We start from the raw sequence: 6995 nt of genomic DNA, 5'->3' as shown, positions 1-6995 counted from the left end.
TGCAACGGCAACGACTAAGATTTGCTATATTTATAATTATGAAATAAAATATAGAAAAATTAGTTTGCAAGCGACGCTCCCCCATTCAGTCGCATGAAGCTACCATTCTTTCCTACTCAGCCTAGGAACTGCAATATTTTCTCACATCCATCAAATATCTCTATCTCTACTACTTATAAAGGCACGAAGTGCTGTTGGAAAATCAAATCTCCACCGCCCATTGTTATCAATCGAACGCTTCGTGTTCGTTTGTTCTCCCCTCTCTCCCGCGAAAATCACGCTCCCTTCGACCTCCGACGGCATGCACACATCGCCTAGCCATTGCATCTCCGCTACTGTCAGATTTACTCCCAAATATCCATCTCGCTCCCACACCCACGCGCCTCCAGGCCCCAAACCCTAGCCGCACGCCGCCGCCTCCTATGCTCGCACCGACGTGAAGGAATCGAGGGGACAAGAGAACGTGCCACGCTCCCTCCGCCGATGACTAATCAGTTGAGGATGCCGTCGGCCTCTACTCAACAGCCACAGTAAATGAGGAAGGCGGCCAAATACGCAGGGAAGGTGACGCCGGCCGGCGCCACTGCTCCTTCTCACGGCTTACCCTCGCCGCTTCCCTGATCCCCGCCCTCTTCTCCGCCTCCTCCTCCAGGTAGGGATGATTTCTGCATCAGATGTGTGAATCGGTTGGCAGACCATGTGTACGTCCTCTTCAATTGACGTTCTCTGATATTTCAGCAGTTTCTGTACCATGTGTGCATTTAGTGTTGTTTTTTTTTCTGAATTTTTGTGTGTTCAGATCAGTGCAGAAACACCAGATTATATAGTTATGTTGAATACCAAAGCTCCTCTCCTCCTATCTTTATTTCTATAGTCATTCTAAACTCTACAAGGGCAGAGAACTACTTAGTATCCAAACAACAATTTAGAAGTGTAAGGAAATACTGTGGTGTATAGTCGTTTTATTGGTGCTTCAACATACAAGAGTATTTGATTAACAAGGAGAATCTTACATTGCTCCCAAACCGATCCTAATACGCTACTCTTACGCTCAATCACGCCGTCCTCTCCCTGTAGCTTTCTCTGAGGCACAACACGCCAACGTTGCGTTGTGCATATAGTGGATTGTTAGGAATATGCTGTTAATTCTAGGATGCCATTGTCAGTGAGGATGATGTCAAGAATGAAGGATGCATATTCACCGGTTCCCTGCAATATGCTTTGTCAATCAGGGTATCTCTATCTCTACTACTTATAAAGGCACGAAGTGCTGTTGGAAAATCAAATCTCCACCGCCCATTGTTATCAATCGAACGCTTCGTGTTCGTTTGTTCTCCCCTCTCTCCCGCGAAAATCACGCTCCCTTCGACCTCCGACGGCATGCACACATCGCCTAGCCATTGCATCTCCGCTACTGTCAGATTTACTCCCAAATATCCATCTCGCTCCCACACCCACGCGCCTCCAGGCCCCAAACCCTAGCCGCACGCCGCCGCCTCCTATGCTCGCACCGACGTGAAGGAATCGAGGGGACAAGAGAACGTGCCACGCTCCCTCCGCCGATGACTAATCAGTTGAGGATGCCGTCGGCCTCTACTCAACAGCCACAGTAAATGAGGAAGGCGGCCAAATACGCAGGGAAGGTGACGCCGGCCGGCGCCACTGCTCCTTCTCACGGCTTACCCTCGCCGCTTCCCTGATCCCCGCCCTCTTCTCCGCCTCCTCCTCCAGGTAGGGATGATTTCTGCATCAGATGTGTGAATCGGTTGGCAGACCATGTGTACGTCCTCTTCAATTGACGTTCTCTGATATTTCAGCAGTTTCTGTACCATGTGTGCATTTAGTGTTGTTTTTTTTTCTGAATTTTTGTGTGTTCAGATCAGTGCAGAAACACCAGATTATATAGTTATGTTGAATACCAAAGCTCCTCTCCTCCTATCTTTATTTCTATAGTCATTCTAAACTCTACAAGGGCAGAGAACTACTTAGTATCCAAACAACAATTTAGAAGTGTAAGGAAATACTGTGGTGTATAGTCGTTTTATTGGTGCTTCAACATACAAGAGTATTTGATTAACAAGGAGAATCTTACATTGCTCCCAAACCGATCCTAATACGCTACTCTTACGCTCAATCACGCCGTCCTCTCCCTGTAGCTTTCTCTGAGGCACAACACGCCAACGTTGCGTTGTGCATATAGTGGATTGTTAGGAATATGCTGTTAATTCTAGGATGCCATTGTCAGTGAGGATGATGTCAAGAATGAAGGATGCATATTCACCGGTTCCCTGCAATATGCTTTGTCAATCAGGGTATATCCATTATTTTAATCAGTTCTTGATAAATTGGTTTAATCAGTATTTGATCAATATGTACAGGAGTATGAGTATCAGAGCTTGGTCAGTTGTTTGGTCAAGTTTGGGCGTAAACTTGTTTTCGGTTGGATTGTTTGTATTTGAGAGGCCTACAACATGTTGCAGTGGCTTCAGCGGTCTAAGCATCGGCAGGGGCTGCTCAACTGCATCAGTTTTGATGGGGTGTAAGGATTATCTTCAACGTCACACTTCTAATAAGAGGATGTTCTTAGAATTATCTAATTATCTTGCTCTTTATTCTTAGCGAAATTCTGTTAGAGCTATAAGAAAAAGAGGATCAGTACGTGGCAACATCCAGTCGAGAGAATCAACAATTGGGCTTTATTCCCATGCTCACGAGTTATTGAGTGAATGTCAAAGCAGACTGAAAGCGAGAATATCTGTATGCTTCAGTGATTCAGTCAAAGCATCCCATCGAGCAGTTCACAATTGAGGGGCATTCACAAGTAAGCTAAATCTTATGCTCCTTTTTGTTCATGTGAGATGCACATTGTTTATATTTTATCTAGCCTTAATCTCTTACTATGAATTTGTTTTGTCAAAAGTACCCGTAAACTGCGATTACTGTAACATAGTTTTTTCATGTTCCCATGCACGGTGAAAACATCCTCTGAGGAAATAGAAATAACCATCAAGCAGTTCACTAAACTACGTAATTACCTAGGGACGTTGAACTAACTGAAATATCTGAACTGGCGTGTTAACAGCGTACTGATTAGTGAATGATAAAATTATGTGTTGCTTTGCGTTCTGACTCTGACAAAAAAAAATTGTGTTTACTATTTCCGGGACCTTCAAGGAATAAATATGAGCGCTCATTTTCTTCTTCCACTCAATCATATATTTCATCGGCATCTACTCCATTGAACATCACCGTATTTATTGTCCTTGGTGAGTTTATTATTTCCCGTAGATCTCCTGAGTAAATTTGAGTTCTTAATTCATTCCACTTGATCATATGTTTCATTTGCATGTACCCTGTTAAATAATATCATGTTTCTTCTCCATATTGAATACTAAAGCTCTTGCTTGCTTAAAAATTATTTGTAGCATTGACCGGGCCTGAGGAAGCTGATTGTTGCCTGAGCCTATAATTGGATGCCACCAACTGGGCTTTGTGAAAATTTCCCCATGGGAGCTAAGTTTCTTAATCTTACACTTTTTCTGCAACTAATGTTGTTACTTAGACAGTCAATTGGGAGGGGCAAGATGATGTTACAAGCTCTGAACTCTGAGCATGTGCTGATGTGTATTTATTCCCAATGTTTTGATGTGTCCAGTAAAAAGTACTCAAAAGGACCAGGAGTAACAAGTCAATACCCTGCTTGTAGAAAATGGTTTATTGATCAGTTGCTACATATATATTAGCCCAGACTATACATATGTATGCATTGGAAAACATTTGTACTAACTCCCAGAAAGGGCCAACTCTTTCACAGGAGGTAAATATCTGTAAACATTTACTATATTTGGTGAACACTTGAATTATAGGCTGGTACTAATGACCACTCATGTTGGAAATAAATAGATATGATGTGTTCCGTACTTGCAATTTTAAACAATATCTCTTATACATTTCCATGAGCAGATTTTTTGTAATTTGAGTAAGTAAATGTCTCTATTCATAGATAGATGCATCACTCTTTTTTTTTGGAAGAACGGCATAGCCACAGATTTTGTATGTTCATTTATAGTACACCAACAAATCGACTCGGATGACTTGATGACTGTGTTAGCTACCATATTCAGCAATCGGCCTGGTTTAGTGATAATTGTTTTACATGACAGGGTTGCATGGTTGCAGTTTGAACTTAGTAGCGTCTCAAAAGTCAGAGATTTATACTAGCATAACACTCTAATATGTATCTACTGTGTTGTAAATAGTTTACAACTTAGTTATAATGTAGTTGGTCCTTTGGTAGATTTTTGTGTTTGAAAAGAGGGCAAAAGATTGGCCCTATTCCATTAATTAAGAAAGAAGTGTGACCAAATTACAACAAGCGTAACCATATTAAAAAAACAAACTTTACTCTCCCGGCATCAAGTTACCCATGCGCCTGGTGCCCGCTAGGACCCAAAATTTAGCCTTTTGTTTGATCTTTGAAAGATTACTGAAGGTGGTGCTTGCTTGTTCTTCAATAACCGAGCATTCCTTTCATTCCAAAGCTCCCAAGAAACTAGAAAAGTGACGTTAGGCCAAATCATGTGATAGAAATTGGGCTTGAGCTGGTTTGCTGAAAATTACAATGAGGAGGGAAGGCAAGTGTTGGAGCAAGGGTAGCATCGATCAGGATGAGATTATCTAAATACAATAAATGACATTTAAAAAATATATTATGAATGATTTTATAGTTTATAAGTATTTACTTGTTGCAATATGTATTTGTTGAGACGTGCGTGCACGTACACACTTACTAGAGGAAAAACCGCGAAAGACACTGACACTAACAGCGTAGGTCGACTGGCAGGCCATGAAAGAGAAAACGAAAAAACAATACGTGCAAGCTTTCTGCTGGCTTGTTCCTAACTTCCTGTACAGGTTTGACGTGCGCGGGAGGCAGCACACGCTGGGTGGCCAGCCGCACGCATCGCACGCTTATACCGATCTTGATATGGCATCGGACGGTTTTTTTTTTTTTTTTTTTGAGAAACATAGTACAAACGTAGACGTTCATATACACGCGCATACACTCATCCCTATGAACGCACACACGCACACCCTACCCCTATGAGCACCTCCGGAAGACTGAGCTAGCGGATTGGATCTTGAAATTAACGAAGTCACCACAGGCGCCTCGCTGTTGACGGGAACGTCGCCTCTCACTGAATGAATATTCCGCCGTTATGAGACACACAGATGTCAAACCTGGGGTTTGAACTCTGGTGGGCTGGGGTACAACCACCCTCCTAGCCACCCAACCTCAGGTTGGTTCTCGCATCGGACGGTTATTTATAAGTTGATTGACCCCTATGTTAATTCTCAGCTAGCTAAAACTAGCAATTCCCTTATTATAAATATATATATGGAACATTATAACTCCTTTCGAAACAGATTTTGTTAATATATGAAGTGGTACCAAAGTTAAAATTTTGCTAGGAAATTAAGTGGTAGTTTTATGCTAACCAACTAGTGTGCAATATTGCAGATGGTCATGCAATTACATATATCTATCTCTTTTTTCTTTATCAAAAATAATTTATCACTTTTTATAGTTGCACATAAATTACACATGAAATTGAGTGACCAAGAACTAAGTCCTAAATCGACCGAGAACTAACCATGTCCTATAAAATTTCTTTTCTATATGTAGAGAAAGCTTCAACATATACAGCGAACTTTTTCTTCCAGGTCTGGAGAACCCCCTCGCTCACTTGCGTCCGCAAGATACATGGTCGAATCTTTCTTCAGCTATTACTAGCTACTGTATAATCACTCCGTCCGACGGCCGTGTCTTGAGACATTTCAGTCCCCGGTGCTTAATGCATAACGAATTAACGATTCATTCCACCCAACTAACATATGTACATAGTAGCTTCCTCCCACGACCACAACGCGATAACACTCGGCAGCAAATCCCCATTTTGAGTCCAGCTCTGCGTCACATGATCGGGCGCTTGCAGAACTGCGACCGATCTCCTGCATGCACTTCACAACATATACTGACGAGACTTGGTATTGCCCTGTGACAAAATTGCTGACAGCTGCTCACAGAAGATGAGCTTTTGCGAGTGTGCCAGCATTAGCAGGCACGGCTGAATCAACCATATGCACGACGGATTGACCAATTGAGAAGGGCAGCGGTGTCTTATTTCTCGATGCCTCTCACTCTCATCAATGTTACCTCCATACGTTTCAATTTTTTCATGTATTTCCTCGGCTGTTAATGATCGGAAACGAAAGGCAAGGATGAAGTGGTGTTTATATATAAGTAAATCGACGCGAGCTGCTGTAACATGGCACGTGCCCCATAAAAGCTTCTCCTTGCAGATGTCAAGAAGGCCCTCACTCACGTGCGTGCAAAAGATCGGGCGATCCCAGTGCTCCACCAAGAATTATATCTAAAACTCCCATTGATTTTTTTTTTATTTTTTTTTGCGCTAAGGTGGAAGGCTAGCAGAATAAATCAGCTAAGCGCCCTCTTTCCAACGTTAGGCGATAATACAAACTCTAAGGGCGTGATTCGTTGCTCTGAATAGATGTCGGATGCCGTTGAGGAGAAACAAAACTTGGGCTATGTTGTGCACTACATTTGGATCCCAACAAAGTATCATGGTGCAGTTTCAGCCCATTGATTGATAGGTAACAATCACGCGGCACGACGAGCATGCAGAGGTTGTCCGTGCTTAGCTGCACGTAGAACCTCTGCGGCATCATCGCCCTGGTGATGTACGGTGAGAGGTGGAATCAGCACAGCCTCCACCCTGCCAGGCACACCTCCGGCTTCAACGCCTTCGTCCAGTGATTCTAGGCGATGTGGTCCTGGTAGCCAGGTGGAGGGAAGAACCCCTTAACCACCTTGTCGCACTCCAGCTTTACCACCTAATTGGAAAGGCAAATGGGTGTTAGAGCATTGATAAAGACATAGTCATTGCCAACACAGTGGTATGATCAAGACATAG

The 6995-nt window shown here is 42.9% G+C and overlaps 1 long non-coding RNA gene across 1 annotated transcript; it reads left to right on the top strand.

The window, feature by feature from the left end:
* Positions 1-2259: 2259 nt before the first annotated feature.
* On the top strand, positions 2260-3900 carry LOC124668604. The gene is made up of 2 exons (XR_006991762.1): positions 2260-3266; positions 3426-3900. It is a non-coding gene; the product is annotated as an uncharacterized LOC124668604 (long non-coding RNA).
* Positions 3901-6995: the final 3095 nt, after the last annotated feature.

Source organism: Lolium rigidum, chromosome 6 (assembly GCF_022539505.1).
Source record: "Lolium rigidum isolate FL_2022 chromosome 6, APGP_CSIRO_Lrig_0.1, whole genome shotgun sequence".
Taxonomy (NCBI): Eukaryota; Viridiplantae; Streptophyta; class Magnoliopsida; order Poales; family Poaceae; genus Lolium; species Lolium rigidum.
Note: the sequence above shows the minus strand (reverse complement) of the source record. Positions and strands in the feature narration are given on the sequence as shown.